The 22,003-nt window shown below is 44.2% G+C and overlaps 1 long non-coding RNA gene across 1 annotated transcript; it reads left to right on the top strand.

The window, feature by feature from the left end:
* Window positions 1-348: 348 nt before the first annotated feature.
* LOC138527798 (uncharacterized) lies at window positions 349-20,539 on the top strand. The gene is made up of 2 exons (XR_011284045.1): window positions 349-511; window positions 19,781-20,539. It is a non-coding gene; the product is annotated as an uncharacterized lncRNA (long non-coding RNA).
* The last annotated feature ends 1,464 nt before the right edge of the window (window positions 20,540-22,003 follow it).

Below are 22,003 nucleotides of genomic sequence, written 5' to 3'. Positions count from 1 at the left end.
ACTCAACCCACCGCTTCCTGTGCATACACGTCACAATGCAGTCGGATTTGGTTTACAATATTAGGAAGTATGTTAATTTCTATAAACGCTTTAAAATAGATATTCAAATTTCTATTACTAATTTTAATAGTATTATTGGTTCCGACAATTTACTGCACGCAGTAAAAATATTATATTTGCCACTTATTAGAAAAATAGAACTATTGACCTCACAGTTGAACTATAATGGAACGGAATGGGACATACCCACATTATAAGATGGCTGTTTCGTTTGCTGTGGAGTGGTCTAGAGACGGGCAATTTAACCCTTTCTTATCCTGAGAGTCACACAGTATTGACAATGTCAATTACATGTGACACGACTGGAAGAGATCCGGTGGTTTGACGATTTCGAGTGAGGGTTGTTTGTCAATGGAAGCGTGTGTTCTGCGATGTCAAATACAGCAAAGGTGTCCCGACAGGAAGCGTGTGAGATGTTGACAGTGAGCTAAATCGCTGTATCTGAATGAATGTAAGTATTGGGTAAAGGTTATTTTACAAGTCCTTATGTTTGTTTTTTTTATTTTTTTTTATTTTTATTTGGTTTCGAAAAAAACCTTTAAAAATGTTTCTTTCTCAGTCACATTACATATCATTTTACAATCCCACACGCAATAAGTTTCTCAGTCATCTTCCGCCATGTTCATAGGTCCATTAAGGCTAGATTAATTGCGAAGCAGATGTGGGATTTGCTTCAGTTAAGCAAGTTTTTAGATCCTTTAAAAACATTACCAGTCCAAACATGATTTTTCGGTTTGAGCCATCGAACATGGTTTTCCACCAGTAAATGGCACTATAAGTTTGACATTCTTTGAAGAGTGTTCCGAACAATTTAGTTCGTGATGATCTAACCTTTTTACAGAATAGAGTCAGATGTTTTAGAGTCTCCGCTGAGTAATTACAAAAACGACATGTTTTATTTGCACTTTCGTTCTGCTTCCAAGATTTTGTGCGATCTTTGGTCAGAAACAGATTGAGTCGAAATTGCAAAAATAGTAATCTGGTGTTTTGATCAGGTGATTGAGTTAGGTAAGACTGTAGTTTATCATACTCGCGGGCTTCTGGTGGAGCATCCTTCATCAAACGTGAGCTTTCTCGCGCTATAGAGGTTCGATGCCAATCTGATCTCCATAGCGTCAGTTTTGCTTTATCAGGGTTTTTTATCAGAGTTTCGGTTTGTATGTTATTTATGTCCATTAACCCTATACAAAGATTACTCCACTCTGATAGTACCGTGTGTTGTAGGTCAGAGGCTGGGTTTTGAAGGCTTTTGAATTGTGGAACTGGATTGTCTAACAGTCTTCCTGTACAGGATAAGTGCATTCCAACTCACCCTCGCTTTTATTGCTATCAACCCCAGTTCTTATCGTATGTTACTTGTAGGACAGCCCTTGGGTAAATGTAATGCTCTAGTCCAGAAAATGTTCTCCAGTGTGTCCCATAATTCATATGGACAACCAAACATGTTTTCAGCACCGTATATTAAAGCTGGGACAGCTTTTTGTCGATAAAAGTCGTTTATTGGTTTTGCTGAAAATTTTCCGTACTTTTTATTTATAATCGCGGCTTGACAGGCTAACTGTTTGCATTTTCTTTTTGTTTCTTCCACCCATGGTCCGTCGTTTATGTTCGAGCTTATCAAGGATCCAAGGTATTTGATGTGGGATGATGTTCTGAGAGGTGTTTTTTCTAAATACAAAACAAATAGTTTGGTTCCTCTTTTTTGGTTTGACAGATTTCGTAGTGTCAGTACTTCACATTTTTGTTTATTTATGCAGAGATCATTTTCGTTGACGAACTTTTCAAGGGCATCTAACCTTCATTGTAGCCCTATCGGAGTGACATCTAAGAGTATTAGGTCATCTGCATATATTAACCATCCTATATGAGAACCATGGATTTTTGGTGGAAAAGTTGCTACCCTGTTAAGGGTATCCCCTATATCCGAAATAAATAGGTTAAATATGATGGCCGCCAAAGGACACCCCTGTTTCACGCCTTTGTATGTTTTTACCGATTTAGATAGTGTGCCACCTCAGTCTAGTCTAATCTGTATGGTCGTATCTGAGTGCAGTTCTTTTATTGCTGCGAGTAGACTTGCCAGGCACCCCCAAGCTTCAAGTTTAGCCCATAAGATATGTCGGTTGACACTATCAAAGGCGTGCGAGAAGTCAATTGAAGCCACACAGATTGGGGCGTTGGTCCTAATTGATTCCATTTTTAGTAGATTCAGTAGTAGACCAACTCCTTTGGCAAAGCCAGCTTGTCGGGTATCAATGTGATTTGTTTCTGTCGACCATGCTAACAGCATTTTTTGCAATTGACGTGCATAGATCTTACCCAGCACATCAAGCAAAGCGATTGGCTGATAATTCTTTGGGTTGGATCTGTCACCTTTTTTTAATATTGGTACTATGATGGCATTTTTCCATGTTTTCGGTGTCATACATTTGGTTTTTATTCTTTCGAACAACATGCTGCAGAAGTTGGCCCATGCTTCAGGATTTTGTTTTAGCATATAGTTTGTCAGCCCATCTGGACCTGGGGCTCTTGAACCGCTTGAGTTTATGATTTAGCTGAAGATGTCCGTTTTGTCGAAAGACAAATGCCACGACGATAAAGTTTTAGCATTTGTCTTACCTTTTGCTTTTGAGCTACTGAACATTTCTGTGTAATGTTTTACCCAAGTTTCCTCCAAAACTAGTGACGTTTGGATCGTGTCTTCTGGTGTAGCCATGTTATTTACTAAGGACCAAAATTCAGAGGAGTTGTTATTTTTTAGTTTTTTGAGCATCTCTTCAGAATCATTTTGGAGCAGTGTTGCGTTATAAACCTTTCTCCAATTACGATATTTTTGGATTTCAAGTTTTTTTCCTGCAAGAAAAAGACTTTTATCCTTGCACGATAGCCTTCGGATTTCTCTACGCATCATACGTTTTCGTTGTAATATGTGAATATCAAATTTGTGCTTGTGTTGCAGTCGCCGCTGTTTAAGCCCTTGTTTATGTTCTGCAAATTGCATAAGTATGTGCTGATATTCAATCGCATCAGATGTTAGTGCCATAATGGATGTGATCTGATTTACGTCACTAGTTTTCAGATTTAACCTTATCCTTCCTGAGCGATATGAGATGTCATGTGTCCATGATTTTTGTGTACGTTTTTTGCTAGAAGTGAAGGTCATTTTTAGGAGATTATGATCGCTGTGTTCCATCTTACATACTTTCAGGTCACAAGCTTTTGGTAAAAAGGATTCTGATACAAAGAAATAGTCAAGTATTGAGTACTGATTTTCTCTACTCCATGTTGGGTTTGCCGGTGTGTCACCAGGCAAGTTTTCGTTGAGAATTGTCACTTTTCGGGAGTCCATTTCGAGGCACCATAGACGGGTCGCTTCCTCGTATGACTTTTTTCTAACTATTTTCGATGCGTTCTTTGTATCTATGTTCACACAGTCGATATTCAAATCGCCACAGATTATTATTTGAGCAACGCTTGAATTTTCGAGAATTTCGTCTAGAATTGCAGTCACTTGGTCAATAAATGTTATCGTTCCCGTTGCGATCTGGTTCCAGTAAAGATTGATAATATAAAGGAACTCAGACCCGCAAGTGCCTAGTATCTTTATTTTGGCAGTTTGTATATAGGGTGTAACATTCTTGGACTCAATAATCCTAAGGCCAGATTCTTTTTTTACGGCTATTAATAGTACAGCCATTGGTCTACCCTTTCTCTGTTGGATAGCAGGATTTAGGACTATTTCAAATTTGGAAGAGAGTGGGCATTCCCTTAACCATGTTTCCTGGAGGCAAATCAGGTCTAAACTCTGCGAACATTGTGTGTGGAACAAATGGCTAAATCCGCGAGTGTTCCACGATCCAACATTCAGTGTCCGATTTTCCCAATGGTTCTGGCATTACTTTTGCTGTTTGTTATTTAGAGTGGAGGCCAACCAAGCCCAATTTTCATCTTCATTGTGTCTTGCATTTCCGTTCTCGCTGATCGATTTGTCAAGTTTTGTAGTATTGCCTTCGATCGTTATTTCGATTTGCTCCTCTAGTATTTGTCGACCTATTTCTTTGGTTTTAGGTTTTGTTCCTGTGAGCGTAGGTGGCAGATTTGCCCTGCTTACCGGTGACTTTTCGTTTGTGTTACCATTTTCTGCGTTCTTGGGGGTTTTGTTGATCATGCCCTTGATCAGGCGTTCTTGTACAGCATCGTTGTGTGGCTGGAAGTACAAATCAAAGCCCAATGATAGTAATGCAGGTACTGCATCCAGTAATAGGTCTCTTATCCTTCTTGAGGCAAGATGTAAGGTTACTATGTCATTTCTTTGCTCACAGTGGAATTCTACAATTTTTAGGTCTTCTGGGATTATGGCTCGCAAGCTAGGCACAAGATGGAAAAGCCTGGTTATATAGTACCGGTTTAGGACAAAGTTTTCCATCGCCTCTACCTTTTCTAAGATCAGTCTTTCAAATGTTGAGTTTTTGTTCGTTATTTTATGATTTGTCTTATTGCACTGGGCAATAGTTTTTGTTTCGTTTTTAAGTTGTGGTTGTGAATCTAATGTATTTTGAGTTGGACGATATTTCTGTGTTTTATTTGTTTTTTCCAATGCATTTTCCATCTTTAGTGACTCAGATGCGTAGTCATTTGCCTCCAGCCTAGAGGCCATTTGTTTTGCGGGCTTTTCCTCCATTGTCAAAATGGAGTACCCGGCTCTTCATTAGTGTTTAATTCTGTATTTTTCATCATCAATTTGCAGATTCTATGTTGTTTCGGTTGTTTTACAGCACTCTGGAGATGGGCAGTGGAAGGCTCGTTAGTATTTGCAATATCGACGTTTGGGATCATGGGTTCTACTGTTGATGAGTTTGGTTCCTTTTTTTCAGGACATTCCATCTCTGTTTGAGGGATTTCCTCGACATCATCATATGTAGATAAGTTAATCAGGTCGTTTTCATCATTTTGTGATCCTTCATCATTTTGTGATCCGTCCAGAGACTTGGGATTTTCAACACTGGTGATTTTTTGTTTCGGTGTTGTTTTCTTTAAATTTTGTTCTTTAGTCTCAGTGTTATTGTGGACCGTTAAATTGACGGTTTTTATATTTCGTAAGAATTTTCTTGATCCGTTTCCTCGCCTCATCCTGTTCGTTAGTTAATTTTTAGTTTTTTCCCCTGGGTTTTTGTTTGTCCAAAGGTAAAGGTTTTAATGTGCCTCATGGGGCAGTTCACTCCTTTAAAGATGTCGAAAGTGGGTAGATTTTTGTTGGATTTTATCTCCGGTTTTTCTGTAGTTCCCGGTTTTCCTTCTGTGCTTTCGTTAGGTGTCTCAGAAACAGTTTTGGATGATGAAGGAGTTTGTGGGTCCAGTATTGCTAGGTTAATCACTTTGCGGCTGTCTTCCAACGCTTCGTCAAAGGAAGTCAAATCTTGAGTTGCTAGATCTGTGCCTGTGTCTCTCAATACTGGTTGATCCGCGTTTGTAATACTGTCTAACTGTCTATCATTATTGCCTCTTTTGTTTTTGAGCATAGAGTGTCACAGATTTTCGTATTAGGTACGGTATTCTTTGTTGTTGAATCAAGTTTGGAGATTCCAAGTCTGCCATTTGTTGCTATATGGCTATAGGTTTCTATTGAGATGGCTGGTTGTCTACATCTCACTAGATTTGGAATATCGGTGCCTTTTGATGTCACGAGAGTTCCTGCAGGCACTTTCTCTGTGTTAATGTTTTCCATATGTTGCTCAGAATTATGTCTAAATAATTTTAGAGCTTCTTTAGCTACTTCCGCAAGAAGTTTTTTTTCTTCCTTATTGTTTTGCATCTGCACCGAGACTGTTTCTAACAGGAAATCCATTTTACTGCTAATGGTAGAGAGATCCTTTTTATAGCCTGTGATTTTTCTTTCAGCTTCCATTAGTTTGGTGTTTTGAAGAGCCGATAGAGTTGTGAGATCTTTGATGTTTTCATTTAGGTGTTCATAAAGCTTAATAAATGGGGCAATGGACATGCCCATAGCTGCCATAATGATTGCCTGTAAATCTTTGCCTGACGAAATTTTTCGCTCAGGCTTTGTGTGCCGATCTTTTCTATCCTGTTTTTGTTGAGTATATCTTCTAAAGTTCCTAATTTTGGGGTAGGGACGCTCCATTAGTGAGGAGTCAGATGATGTGCTATCGGATGTTTGAGATTGACAGGAGTGTCGTTCCATGTTCCTTGGGGGTTGTGTGTCATGCTCAAATGTCGTAGATTCTGGCCTTGTTTTAGGATTACTCTTTGTTTCTTTTTCACCAAGTTTAAGCTTTTTTCGCTGTGAGCATTGCAGTGTTGGAGAACTAATAACATGAGTTTGTCTGCGTTTGAGGATGGATTTGTCTCTTGATACAGTATTTAACTTAGTATTTGGAAGAGAGGCTTGTGTTGGTGTTTTCGCTCTTTCAGGTGTACGTATGGAAAATACTTGGGCAGTGTGTGCGTTGTGCTGGTCATGCCAGGCTTTGTTGATCCGAGCCAGGTCGGCTATTAGTTTCTCTGCAATGCCAATAGAATCCCGACGATTTTCCAGGCTTTGTGCAGTTGGCAGTGAGCACAGCATTTTTAATGCAGTTTTGGATAGGTGTGTATTTTGAAAATCGTTAGGGGAGTTTGTTTTTTCTTCATTAGTCAGTGTTCCGTTATAGAAAACGTCATCAGTCAGATTCCCAGCGACTTTTCCACACATATAGGCTGGAGAAGCTGATGCACTTTCGTAGATTGAGAGGCTTTGTTTCTTGTTTTGCAGAATGTTTATTTGCTCTGTTGTGGATAAGCATGTGTGGTTTTCAATACATCCCATTTTTGTCGAATGTGGTGAATGCGGCTTATTCAGTGGTCTCACCTGATGAGGGGTCAGAGTAGTGATGATATTTATCACTGCATCACTATTAAATTCAGGCGTTTCTACCTCAAAGGGCGCCACCGAGGGCGCTGTTTCTACGCCAGCGTACTCTTTTTGTTTGTAATTCCCGGGTTTCTCTAGAGTGAGGTTTGAATTAGTCTGCGGCGCTTCATTCTGAGCACATTCAAGGTGCCTGCTATGAATGTCTGTCATGTTTTCCACAGAAAGCGGTAGTGTCTTACTATTCCCATTTGCACTTTCACTTTCGATTATACTGTCTGGTATAGTTTCTGCACAGTGCACCCCACCAGGCATCATCATAACAGCGTTGTTTGGTTCATCTGAGTCATACGAAGCATGCAAGTCATGCGAGTGAGATATACTTACTTGCTCTGTTTGAACTCTACGTCACAGAGATGGAGGTAATTCTGTGGAGTCTTGCTGGGGTTCGGATTGCGTCTCTTTTCTCGTTTGGGCTCTCGTTTTCTGTAGCTTTGAAGGTGGAGCAGCAGATCCATCTGTGCGCCGACTCATTTCTGTTCCTTTCTGTCAGCAGTGATATGAGAGAGGCAAGCAAACAGATGTAGAGAGCCAGGAGTTCTGACCTCGCAAAACCACGCAAAACAGCACAACAGCACAACAGCAAAAGCTCGCCCTTTCTCCGAGGGCTTACGCCGCAAGGGCGTCGAGGCGGCCTTTTTATGGTCAGCTGACACAGCCGACCTTGGTCTTAAGGGCAAACGCACCTCTTAGAGCTATTACAGCGATTGCAGTTCAAATGAATGAATGGATTCCGTATCTCGTGTCTCGTATCTCGTAGGCTCTCTTTCCCACGTAATGCAGCACAACAGCAAAAGCTCGCCCTTTCTCTGAGGGCTTACGCCGCAAGGGCGTCGAGGCGGCCTTTTTATGGTCAGCTGACACAGCCGACCTTGGTCTTCTTAAGGGCACACGCACCTCTTAGAGCTATTACAGCGATTGCAGTTCAAATGAATGAATGGATTCCGTATCTCGTATGTCGTAGGCTCTCTTTCCCACGTAATGCAGCTCGACAGCAAAAGCTCGCCCTTTCTCCGAGGGCTTACGCCGCAAGGGCATCGAGGCGGCCTTTTTATGGTCAGCTGACACAGCCGACCATGGTCTTCTTAAGGGCACACGCACCTCTTAGAGCTATTACAGCGATTGCAGTTCAAATGAATTAATGGATTCCGTATCTCGTGTCTCATATCTCGTAGGTTCTCTTTTCCCACGTAATGCAGTACAACAGCAAAAGCTCGCCCTTTCTCCAAGGGCTTATGTTTGTTCTATATCCTATTTGAACAAAGTACATTGTGCGTTATCGCCAACGTGGGTATCAAATTCACATTTATTAGATACAATTTCTATTAATCTGGCAAAGAAAGACATGCACAAATTATTGGACACATACAATAATGGCTGAATGCATGTGTCAAAAGAAAACATTGAAAAGAGCAAAGGCAAAAACAACAAAGCTTAAACACTGAACAAAGACACAAATGTCATTCCATCCTGTAAGGAGCGTTAGAACTGATACCATTCTCAGATGTAATATGGGTAGAGTTACCAATACATTTTCAGTGCAAGAAACACATCCGTTTAACAATCTAGCTGGAGCATAGCATTTCAACTGTAGCATTCATCGACCACTGTGAGTTAGTCAGCTAGTTATAGTATGTGTATTAAATATTGGTAAATCTGTAGTTCAGGGGTGCAACACAAGCACTGTGGCTCTTGCCAAGGCCCCAATAACAATACAGATTTTTCATACATTCGTTACAGAAAGTCATGATTCTATTAAAGACTCAGAGGCGAAAGATTATGCTCTCAACTTTCCTTTACTACTTAATCATTTTAATTATTAATAATAATAATAACTTGAGCAGCAAATCAACAATAAACAAATATGAAAAACCATTTGTATTTGTATTTCTTTATTTATAAAGCACCTTACGCCAAAGCGATGTACATGGAACAACAATACATAGAACATGAACGATATAACAAGGAAGCAATTACAATATGAATCGATCAAGCAATAAAACAGTGAGAAGAGCAATTAACTGAGAGGGATAGGGAAGACAGGGAGAGGGGCAAGATAGGGGGGAGTGGAAGAAGAGGGAAGGAGGAGGAATGGGGAGGGTGGAGGAGGGAAGGTAGAAGAAGGGAGGGGAGATAGTTGGGGAAAAGAGTGAGGAAGGGGGGAGTAGAAGGGGGAAGAGGTTTCAAGGCAGAGAATGGAGAAGGAGAGATTAAAGGGAAGTGCGGAATGAAGTGAAGGTGGAGGAAGAACGGATATCAAGAGGAAGGGAGTTCCAGTGTAGAGGTGCTAAGAGTTGGAAGGATCGAAAAGGGGAGGAGGCACAGGGAGGTGGGGTGAAGTGAGGAGGAAATGGTCAGAGGATTGAAGGGAACGGGAGGGGGAGTAGAAGGAGAGAAGGGAGGAGAAATAAGGGGGGGCAAGACCATGGAGAGATTTGAAGACAAGGCATAGAAAATGGAATTTAAGTTGGGAGTGAAAGGGAAGCCAGCCAAGGTAGGAGAGAGAGGTAGAGATGGAGTCACGGGAGGTGAGGAGACAGAGGGTGCGAACATCAGAGTGGTAGATGGATTTAAGAGGGGCAAGGTTAGAAGTAGGAAGTCCGAAGAGTAAGGAAGAGCAGTAGAAGAGGCGGGAGAAGATGAGGGAGGAGATTAAGAGTTTAGTGGCGTGAAAAGTGAGAGAGGGACGGATTTTGCGAATGTTGAAGAGGTGGAAGCGAGAGGTGCGAGAAGTGAGGGAGATGTGCTGGGAGAAGGAGAGAGTGGAGTCGAAGAGGACGCCTAAGTTACGAGCTGGAAGAGAGATAGGAAGGTTGGAGGGAGGGAAGTGAATGAAAGGGGGAGGATCGGAAGGGGGAAGAGAGTTAGAGGGAAAGAATAGCAATTCTGTCTTGTCTGTATTGAGAGAGAGGAAGTGGGAAGACATCCAGTTCTTAATGGCAGTAAGGCAGGAAGAGAGTTGTAGGTGGAGATCAGTAGAGAAGGAGGAGAAAGAGAGGAAGAGTTGAGTGTCATCAGCGTAGAAGTGGTGGGAGATGCCAAACGAGGAGATAACAGGAGCAATGAGGGAGGTGTAGAGAGAGAAGAGGAAAGGGCCTAGTACAGAGCCTTGGGGTATGCCATATTCAAGAGGATAGTTGGGAGAGGACCGGCCACCCCAGGAGACTGTGAAGGAGCGGGAAGAGAGGTAGGAGAATAACCAGTTGAGTACGGAGCCTTTGAAGCCAAAGGAGGAGAGAGTATGAAGGAGAAGGGGGTGATCGACAGTGTCAAAGGCAGCAGAGAGATCAAGGAGAATAAGGATAGAGGATTGTTTGGCATGGCGAGCAGTAAGAAGGGAGTTAAGAATAGAGGTGAGAGCGGTTTCAGTTGAGTGTTTAGGATGAAAGCCTGATTGGAAGGGTGGTAAGAGAGAGGAATTAGTGACAAAGGATGAAAGTTGAGAGTATGCAAGGCGTTCGAGAAGTTTGGAGAGGAATGGGAGAAGAGAGATAGGTCTGAAATTACCATGAAATACCATGAAATAAAAACTACAATTCCCAGCAACCGGCAATGAATTCATAGTCCGTTTTTCATAATCTCATAAAAACATGTGATCCCTCAGTCCAATCATATCTCATCTCCACATATAACCACTGCCTGAACCATAGTCCTTCCTCTTTCTTCTGCTGATCGAACATCCTAAACTTGCGTCCCAACCGGTAGACGACTTCTTAATCTTCACTTTGTTGCCCTCTCATGGCGTTGTTGTCTTCTGGTCTGCTCCTGTTAAAACAATACATACCATTACCTATCTCATCATGAACGGGTGGGCAATCGCATAACAACATTATTACGGTACCATTTACAACATTACTCTTTAAATACCATATTTACACACTTTTGATTGTAGCAATTGAATTGGGTGGAATAATCTTTCGCCTCCAAGTCTTTAATAGAATCATGACTTTCTGTAACAAATGTATGGAAAATCTGTATTCTATGTCAAGACACAGAGGCTCAGATTATGCTCGTTTAAAGCTTACTTACCACCAATGGTGGTACTTGATCGACCGGTCTAAAATAGACATTCTTAAATGTTTCTTCATTAGACCAGTCTGCCGCCCTCAAAATATCTTCCAGGCGGGCTCCTGCCATAAAGGCTGATGACGCCATAGCACCTCTTGTCGATTGAGCTCCGAACTGACCCACATCAATGCCTGCCTCTGCCATGCACCATCTTACCCATCTAGACAACGTGGCCGATGCTACCACTTTAAAAGGTTTCCTAGTAGCTATTAACAATTGATATTCCCCATTGGGCCTCACCATATTCGCCCTGGTTTCATAAACCTTCAAACACCTAACAAGACAGAACTTGGGCTTCTCAGGGAAAGCCATATACTCAACTGATTTAATGTTTGTCTTTGTCCTCTTCTCAATATAAAATATTACCCCTGAAGGTGAAAGGGATTTCCTATTTATCTCTAAAGCCCTCACATCAGACACTCTCTTGCAAGATACCAAACACAACAGAGTAGTTAACTTAGCCCACAGAGCTTTTCTATTAAAATACTAATTGTTCGGCCAAGCCTCAAACATCCTCAATACCACACTCATGTCCCAAATATGTGAATATCTTGGTCTGGGTGGTCTCATACACTTGACCCCTTTCAGTAATCTGCAAATGAACAGATGTTCCCCTGTCATACATCTTCAATGTACTCATGACCTGCCGATATCGCAGATCTGTAGTTGTTAATGGTCCTGTAAGCTTTTGCCTGAGCCGCTTTGCTGCTAGAAAATTCACTATATGGATTACATCCGTTCGTATGGGATCAACTTCTCTCTCCGTACACCAATTACTCCATCTTTTCCATCCCACTCTGTAGGCCTTCCCGGTAGCTCGGGCCTCTCGAATAAATTCTTGAGCCGTCCCGGAAAGTCCTGGCTTGGCCCAGGTCTTCCTGAAATCGCCTATGCTATCAGGTTCAAGTTCCCTGAACGAACCAATGGGTGAGTTTCTCCTGTTGGACTTAATATTATGTCCATTCTGTGTGGTAGCAGAATCGGAGCATCATACGACAACTCCAGAAGGTCCGGGAACCATGCTTGACCCCTCCAATCTGGAGTCACTAGAATCACCATCGCTTCTTGTCTCCTAACCTGCGCCACTGTGCGCGCTATCATGGCGAACGGAGGGAAGGCGTATTCTTTCGCTGGTCCCCAAACCTGGAGAAATGCATCTGTCGCTGTCGCTTCCGGATCTGGTTTCCAGCTGTATAACCTGGAGATCTTCTTGTTCAATCTCGACGCAAACAAATCCGTCTAACAAGGACCTCTGCGATGTATTATCTCCTGAAATACTGAGGTGTCCAGCTGCCAATCGTTGGAGCCCTCATGTATCTCGAATTCAAATCTGCCACCTGATTGAGTTCTCCTGGCAGGTGTTCTGCCATCACACTGACTCCCCTCTGGAGGAATAGTTGCCAAAACTCTTTGGTCATCTCTGTCAGCATCCTGGATCTCGTCCCGCCCAGTCGATTTATGTATCTGACTGCCGTAACATTCATCTTTAAAATAATGGCACATTTCACTCCTTCCCGAGTCCAACAACGGACTGCAATGGATCCCGCCAGAAGCTCTAGGCAATTGATGTGTAGACCCGACCATCTCCCCCCGGTCGATTGATCTCCATATCTGGCACTTCATCCCCAACGACTGGCATCCGACTCTATTACCAGGTCTGGGGATGTGCCAAATATCGCCCTGCCATTCCATGCCTCCATGTGGCAATACCACCATTCCAGCTCCAACTTCGCCTCCTGAGATATAGCCACCTTCTGTTTGTAAGATAGTCCCTTCCTCTGTAATGCTCTGTAGTGCAGAGGTCCTGGAAATATTGCCTGAATCGACGATGACAGACGACCTACCAACCTCGCTATCTCTCTCAATGAGATTTCTTGTCTTGTCATCATACTCTTTATTTCCTTCTTTATGGAATTCACCTTCTCTAACGGTAGTTTGAGTGAACCTTGAGTTGTCTCTAAGATGAAGCCTAGAAATTCCATCTCCTGTGCTGGTTCTAGCTATGACTTTTCCCAATTTATCAGAAAACCCAGTTGTTGCAGCAAAACTGTTGTTTTCTGAATCTGCTCCACAAGAATCTCCCTGTCCTGGCACATCAGGCAGATGTCATCCGGGTAAATAATCATTCGGATCCCCTGTTCTCTCAGGTGTCCTACTACTGGTTTCAAAAGTTTGGTGAAGCACCATGGAGCTGACGCCAGACCAAACGGAAGACATTTGAACTCCCATTTCTCTCCTTTCCATAAGAATTGTAACAGTCTCCTCTGATCCCGATGAATCGGAATTGTTAAATATGCATCTCTGAGGTCTATCCTTGCTAACCAAACACCTCTCTGAAGAACTTCTCTTAAAAGGTGAATCCCTTCCATCTTGAAATGTCTGTATATTAGAAAATAATTCTGACCCTTGAGATTTATTACTGGCCTTACCTTGTTTTTTCTTTTCAATAAAAACAGGTTGCTTATGAAACCTCACTGAATGTCTGAGCCTGGCCTATTGCGTTTTTTTATCTTGAGTAACTCTGCTTCTCTGTCTAACAGATCCTCGTCCTGTTTGCTGAACCTTAATTGCCTCGGTGAGGTTACCTGTGATGGTTCCTGCCAAAATTCTAACTGAAATCCCCGCACAGTCTGCCTCACCCATGCATCTGAGGATATCTCCTCCAATTTTCTTACATGCAACTGCACTCTTCCCCCTACCGAAGGAATGTTTAATCCCACCTTTTTCACTGCTTTTATTTCTCTCACCTGAATTATTCTGGTGCTGTTGTCTACTATTACTTCTCCAACCTCTGCCCCTGCCTCTTCCCCTGGAAGGGAAGAAAGGGTTCGACCTCCGATCCTCTTGCTTCCAGTTGGTTCTGTCGTTATAGGACCTTCTGTATTGATTGCGGCTGGACGAGCGACCCTTTCCTCCTCCACCCCTGTCAAAAAACTTCCTCCTGAAAATTTTCTTAAGGGAAGATTGAGCCTTGTCCATGGACATGTATGTACTGGCAAACTTTGCCATATCCTTAATGAAGAGGTCCCCAAATAGCTTGCCCTGCGCCGCTGCCGCTTTTTCAGATGAAGCCAGCTCACCCAGCCTGGAGTCCAACTTCATTAAAATGGATCTCCTCCTTTCGTTGGCCAACGCCGTGTTGGCATTCCCCAACAGGCATAGGGTCCTCTGTGCCCATCCAGCCACTATCTCTGAATCTATGGGCTCTTTCTTTGTTTTGGCTCCCTCAGCAAGCTGCCAGATTCTAGTAATAGGCCCCAACATGTCTAACAGCTTGTCTTGACAGGACCTCCAGGACCTGTCAATCCCTCTTTTCACGTCCCTTCCATATCTCCCCAGGAACGTGATTATCCTCTCATCAACCTCTTGGGTCTCAGCCACCCCGTCCAGAACCCTCGGCCTAGGGCATTCGGCTCTTAACTTGCATCTCGCTTGCCTGCTCATGGGTGTTCTCAATCCTTTCCTTATATATTCTGCAATTCTTTTGGGGGGGGGGTCCCACTCATTAGACCTCGGATGTACCAACTCATCCGGGTCAAATTAATCTTTCTGTGGGTCAACGTCCTCCCTCCTGCCTTTTTTGCTCTTGGGCTCCCACTCGTCATCATCTGGGGAGGTCTGACTCTCTGATGTACTGTCTGCGTCCGATTCCGAACTGCTTCTACAGTATTCATCATCAGATTCCCTTGAAGTTATGTTATGTTATGCACAAGACCTTGCCTTTCTCTTTTCCGCTCTGCGTGATGAACCCGGGGGGTCTGGGAGCTACAATCCCTGCGGGTCAAGTTCCTGCTTCCCCCCCTTTCTCCCTGCGCGCCTTGCCCTGCGACAAAGCCGCCAGGTCCTGTATTATGTCCCTTTCCCTATGGGGTCTTTTGGCACTATTCAGCCTCTGAATCGCTTTGCTCATGCGTAGGCCGCTCACATGAGGACCTTCTGAGCCCTCTGAGTAGTCACTCATGTTCCTCAGTTTGTGCCGTGTAATACAATAAGTAGTTTTCCAGGGTTGCCCCCATCAATATACTTATCTTTTATTCCCTCAACGCGCAGCGTTATAAGCGCTCTAACCTCGCACGCGCGCACCTATTAAATTATCACCATAAAATCATTGCCACATCATATGTAATAAAAATAAAACGAAATGTACTTATCTTGGCTGCTCGAGCAGCAAAGAAAGAGGAAGGACTATGGTTCAGGCAGTGGTTATAGATGGAGATGAGATATGATTGGACTGAGGGATCACATGGTTTTTTTTCTGAGCTTATGAAAAACGGACTATGAATTCATTGCAGGTTGCTGGGAATTGTAGTTTTTGTTTCATGGTTTTTCATAATTGTTTATTGTTGATTTGCTGCTCGAGTAGTAAAGGAAAGTTGAGAGCATAATCTGTGCCTCCGAGTCTTGACATAGAATCTGGCTAGAGCATAGCATTTCTACTTTAGCATTCATCGACCACTGTGAGTTAGTCAGCTAGTTATAATATGTGTATTAGTTATTGGTAAATCTCTAGTTCAGGGGTCATCACAAGCACTTTGGCTCTTGCCAAGGCCACATGTTGGGGCCATGTGTGTAACCCAACAAACTAAAGGTGGGGAGCCCCTACATGGGAATCTGGATAAGATCAATGTATACTAAACAAGTATGATGCCCTATGGACTGAAACCTCAATAAATGTGTTTCAAAAGTAGCCTGATGAGGGCCGGAGACTGTGTTCTTGTTAAAAAAATATCATTTTATTCTATTGAAATTTCATAAAACATGTAAATACATAATTTCTAAACATACACATTCTTTCTACATATAATAAGTAAGACACCAGTTCTTTTTTCAACAATTGCATTTTTTAGAAAACGTTTTTTTGTGCAAAAATGCATTTTTATGTAAACATCTCTCAAAAATACAAACAACACAACCATTCCTTTTCTCAACAAAATTGAGCTTGGAAAAAGGTTTTTGTGCAAATCGCATTTATGGTTGTCAAATTCCTAATTTTATAAGTCCACCATTATGCATCGTGCAAATCGCATTTATGGTTGTCAAATTCCTAATTTTAAGTCCACCATTATGCATCTGTAGACACGTGGCACGCTAATAAAAGAGCCGAGTGATCTCTCGGCAGTTACCATTACTCTGGTAAAGCAGTGCCACTGTCCTTCCTGCTGCGCTGTGCCCAGTGCAGATCATGAGCCTATCGCATCCATATAATGATGGAGGCCCAAAACCCTGGTCCCCCATAACAACTGGCGACGAGGTATCTGCATGCAGCCAGTCACCCAGGAAGAAAAAGGAAGGTGAAGAGTGGCGTGGTACCGGCGCTCCCTGAAGGGGGAGCCTGGCCATTCCCAGTGCAACCCAAGAGCCGCTTCGGAACACGGCACTCGCCCCCCCCATGATGTCCCATGGTCATAACTCCTGCAGGGGGGGTGAAGGTGCGGGCCATGGCGCGGTGTAGCAGAGCACCTGTGGAATGACTCTCCCGCCGAGGGAGAGAGCGCGGTGCGCTGCTGCCCCAGCCAGCAACACATCTCCTCACCATAATCTCCTGCCTGGGGGAGATAAAAGGCACAAAAGACCGCTGCCACTGTCGAATAGGAACTCCAACTGAGGAGAGGGATGCAGCAAGGTTTGCCGCCGCCGCCAAAGTGTGTTTCAAACTCCCGACTGGGGACAGCAAACGGCACGGCCTACGCTGCATCTATTAAAAAAAGTACAAAAAACTATATATCTCCCACCTCAGGAGGGAATGCAGTGGGCTACCCAACAACCATAAAGGACAAGGGAATGCTCCCAAATGGGGTGAGGAGCATGCTTCCCTGTCGGAGGAGGCGCCACCTTGCTGCCACAGCGACGGATGAATCTCCCGCCTGGGGGAGAGAGAACAGTGCGGCCTCAGCTGCAGCCGCCATGGGAAAAGAGTATGCTTCTCAAGCCCGGAGGGGGGGGTTAGAATGGCATTTGTTGGCCGATCTAATCAAGGCTCCCGCATGGGGAGGCAGGAGCCGGACGCTGCCTCGTATGTTGGAAACAAAAGAAACAATCTGTAGCTCCTGCCTGGGAGGGAAGGGACAGCAGCGCGCTCGACACTGCATGAAAAAAAATGTAAGATTCTGATTACTAGGACAAATCCTACCTGGGGGAGTTAGTGGCTCTCCCACCACATGCCGAATCAGCACCTGCCTGGGGGGAGAAGAGCAGCCAATGCTGCTTAACCAATGGGACAAGCTCCTGCTGGGGGAGAGCAGCCAGCCAACGCTGCTGCAGTAGCTCAGTGGTCCTGCCTGGGAAAGAGCAGGCAGCCCATGCCGCTACAAGGACTTTTGGTACTCCTGCATGGGGGAGAACAGACGGTCTGCGACAGCGCTATCACCCCTGCCTGGGGCAAAAGCCAGAAGAGCACACTGCCCCTCTGGACACTCGACACAGGCACTCCCATCAGGGGGAGAGGTGCACTGCCTCAAGCAAGGCACTCCCTTCAGGGGGTGAGGGGCACTGCCTCATGCAAGGCACTCCCGTGAGGGAGAGAGGTGCACTGCCTCGAACAAGGCACTCCTGTCGGGGGGCGAGATGCACTGCCTCAAGCAACTCCTTCCTGGGGTAGAGGCTCAAGAGTAGAAGAGTGGCCCATGCTGCTACAGTGACTGAACACTCCCGCCTGGAAGGGAGCCCGCAAATGGTGTGACCTGGACAGTTGCCTATCCTGCACCCAAACACCGTACCGCTGCAGCCCGATCACAGCAAGTGCAGGGAACCTCAACAGGATGGGGCTGCCACCACGGTGGTAACAAGGAAGAACTCCTGCTTGAAGGGGGAACTTGGGTGTGGGTCTGCCTGCTGCCGTTCAGCGGTTCCTCACTTGGTGAGGGACGCAAGGAGAGTGTCCTCCCCTTAGCCCCATCTGCATGGGGGATAGGGGGTCCGAAAGACTCCAGACTACGGTCTGCCGGAAGGGACAGAGACCACCCAGGCCCACTGGAGGACCATCCTACAGCAGACGGGCCAGAGACTTGCTGGCAAGACGACAGCCAATATGGCCCCTGGTACCCCAGGCGCAGCTTTGCCGGCTAGTGGTCAGTACTTCACCCTGGCCGACTGGACAAAGTGGGACTGCCCTGTGATCATCTGCCGATGTGGCCCCGGTATCCCCGGTATGGCCTTTCCAGCCAGTGGGGTTATCCCCACTTCCGTATTATTGGCCTAATAAAGCTTTTAAGAACTAAGCTCCAAAGGTGTGTCACCCACCAATATATGTATGTGCATAATAATGTGTGCTATCGAACCCTGTTGTAACACATGCCATCCTAATTTGTTGTCATTCATTTGCCTTTACCCTTGGCATGGTATGTTGTGATGTCAGCACGAGCACTGTGGCTCGTGCCAAGGTCACATGTTGGGGCCACGTGTGTAGACACGTGTCCCGCTCTAATAAAAGAGCAGAGCGGTCACCCACTCGGCAGTTACAGTTACATTGATAAAGCGGTGTCAGTGTCCGCAGTGCGGATCATGGGCCCATCAGGCCGCCTCACCTGTAGGAGAATCCATATTATGATGGGGACCGGAGACCTCGGACCCCCATAACAGTTTGTATACCATTTCTTTGTGCTTGTCAATGGAAGGGATGAACTTCCAGGACGGAATTCTTCAGTAAGAAAAACATACCATACTTGCCACCACCCTTATCAAAAATATCTCGATTAAAAGTGAATTATTACTGCATTTTTAACATTTAAATGATCTTCAAATCTCCTTCAAATGCAGAAATTCATGTTGTGCTGCTTGGCTTGCATCTGGTTTACTTTTTGGCTTAATACACCCGAAATATGTTAATTGCAATCCTTGTTAGTTTGGAATTGAAAAAAGAATCCACAATGCAATTCCTAAATAATCCTATAAAAATCCTCATGCATCAATTTTGGATTATTTTTTGCTTAAAGGAGAAGTTCGCTCAAAAATGTTATTGGCCCAATCGATCAGACATGTGTTTTTGAGCATACATCAATCGATCGTAAAAATGTCCAATGCATCTTACCCTAGTTTTCCTTACTTTTACACATGCGAAAACGACAGGTCGGGTACCGCCATCTTGTGCTAATCTTATCTGTTGTTCCATTGCTCTGAATTCAAGTACCCTTGCGGCAGTAATTCAGATCTGCCGGCCATAAAGCTGACATCACCAGACGCTTGCGCCCCTTTTCACAATGCTAATGCACGTTTCATGTTAACGTCCTCTGTGCGCAATCTATTGACATGTTTCCCTGGAAATGCCAAGACGCCTCTTTCCTCGACAAGTATAAACAAACCCTTTCTGATCACACAACATTGGAGTTTCTTTCTCCTTCATGTCAGTGTATTTCATTTAGAGCCTCCCTGACTTGCTTCTGCTCTCTTCAGCTATCTTCCAAGTACAACGCACTAGGAACAGGTCCTTAGACGGCCTAAAATGAATTAACTAAGTAGTAGCTGTTTATTTTAAACATTTCTTATATTATGTACCAATGTCTTTACCAAACCATATTTAAATTCTACTTTAACATGGCGTGTTCTTTACATGTTTCCTTGGGAACTTTCAAAGTTAATGCCTATTAATCTTGTATTTGCACGATGGGGTTTTGTAGCATAGCTGTTTCTTCTCTTGTCTTTAACATTGAATTTCAATGTAAAACCTCATGTCGTTACTATATACAAAAAATTTGTTTTATTTTTCTTACTGTTGATTTTGTACTTCTTCAGTATTCAGGAATTATGGCAACAACCTAGCCCTACCAGTACAAGCCCGAAAATTCAGAAGAAGAAAGCCTTGTAAGAGAAAGAAGCCAAGACGATGGGGAATCAGATGAAAGCCGTAACGATCAATCACCCGAGCCAGAACCCAGTTGCATGGAAGACGTTTCCACCTGGTGTACCTGCCATTGTTATGAGGTTATGACAACTGTGGTCGAGAACTGCTGTTGCAGAGAAAACTCTGGCTGCTTGGCCTACATTGCCAAAGAAGACACACCACCCTATGCGTTACTGAGCTGCATGACTTCAGGGCAGCCTGCCTTAAAATATCTGTGTTGCGAATGGCAATGGTCATTTTGCATGTACTTCGAGCTACAGTTCGCCCCCGTGATCCAAGTAATGAGTACGTTTAGTCTATATATGATGTTTGACAACCGAGATGGCTAACATTTTATGTTCTACATAATTTTAACTTTCGATGGATCACTGACGAAAGTTTTTTTCTGTAAATTCAATACATTTCTCTTACTAATCTCAAACCAAAATATCCATCACTAGATTTAACATCCAAACTATTACACTTCCTTACCTTTTGAAGTTTAGAACAATATTTCCCTATGTACAAAACTATTTTTGTTGGAATGGGGGTTCATATTTCTAATTGATCCCTACTTGAAATGACAATTACTGTCAGTACTTTGCAACCAATGCCTTACTTTTTAGAAGTTAGTTCAAACAAAATAAAGGCAATTATTGGGTTCATACAAATATACTGTTTCTGTATCTCTTACACAGGTGGTACAGGCATGTGGCCTATTGTGCGTTTACATGGTGGATTCATGGAAGACTGGGATTCCCCATTCAATGAGTAATACCTGCCTGTGGTTTGAGCCATTCGTGAGAAATTTCCTAGTGACTATGGACAATACCAGGGATTTATACAGACAGTACCTTAACCACAGCAGTACAATTTGTAGTTTGTCATTGCCATCCACTTTACCAAACTAAATATAAAATGAGTTAATATGAAAAGTTGTTACAAATTCTTTGTAAGTCCACAACATGTCCAAACATCTAAGAGGATCATGAAAGATCGGTGTGCTCGCCTCATCCGCATCCATCCCCCCTATCAATGGCAGTTCTCACCTGTGGCCGTGCGCTCACAAGGGGTCTGGGGGGATGGGAACACTCAAGGTGTTGAATACCATGTACACCTAAAAGGGTTCTTTTTCACAGGGATCCTTTGGCTGCATGGCCACCCCAGAACCAGTGTCTCCAGACTCCCCGTTGAAGACCCCGTCCCGCCAATCAACTTATGTACGTGTCCTTTGAATATGTTCCGGGCCTATTGCGCTCACCTCATCCACATCCATCCCTTCCTCCGGTATCAATGGCAGTTCGCACCTGTGGCCGTGCGCTCGCAAAGGGGCTTGGTACATGGGAAAACGCTCAAGTTGCCGAATACCATGTACACCTCAAAGGGTTCTTTCACACATGGACCATTGGCCGCATGGCCGCCCCAGACTGAGTGTCTCCATACAGCCACGATGAATGTACCATTTGTTGCAGCAGTCATCCTGGGACACCGCAGGAGGAGGAGGATGGCAAAGGCTTTGGTCTTCCACCCAAGGGCCAGCCTTTTTGGGATGCTTGATGGCCAGGTCTATGGCAGGTATAGGTCCCCCCATATCATCCTAGACCTGGTCAAAGAGTGCGAAGATGACCTCACATCACCCACCATGTGCTCCTAAGCACTGAGCCCCTTGCAAAAGGTGCTCACTGTTCTGCATTTGTTGGCCACTGGCTCAATCCAGTGGACCACTGCCAGTCAGTGGCATCTCCTAGGCCACGCAGTCACGCTGCTTACACCAGATGTTGGCTATCATAACTGCACGTCCTTCTGTCCGCCGGCATATCTATATGCCCAGGGCGACGGCAGAAAGGCAAACAGTGGTCCAGGATTTGTATGGAGTGGCGCACTGCCCAAAAGTGCTAGGTGCCATTGATTGCACACATTTTGCTCTACGTCCAACTCGAGCAACAGAGCATATCTACCACAACCGTAAACATTGGGACTCCATCAATGTTTAGGTTGTGTGTGATGCCAAAGGCATCATTACTGAAGTGTATGGCAACTATCCTGGCAGCACCCATGATAGTTACATCTTCACGATGTCCCTCCTACACCGGGCCCTGGAAGCTGGCCAGCATGGCAACACATGGCTCATTGGT

Source organism: Ambystoma mexicanum, chromosome 7q (genome assembly GCF_040938575.1).
Source record: "Ambystoma mexicanum isolate Mex_15411 chromosome 7q, UKY_AmexF1_1, whole genome shotgun sequence".
Classification (NCBI taxonomy): Eukaryota; Metazoa; Chordata; class Amphibia; order Caudata; family Ambystomatidae; genus Ambystoma; species Ambystoma mexicanum.
The sequence above is the reverse complement of the archived record's forward strand: the minus strand, read 5'-3'. Positions and strand labels throughout refer to the sequence as shown.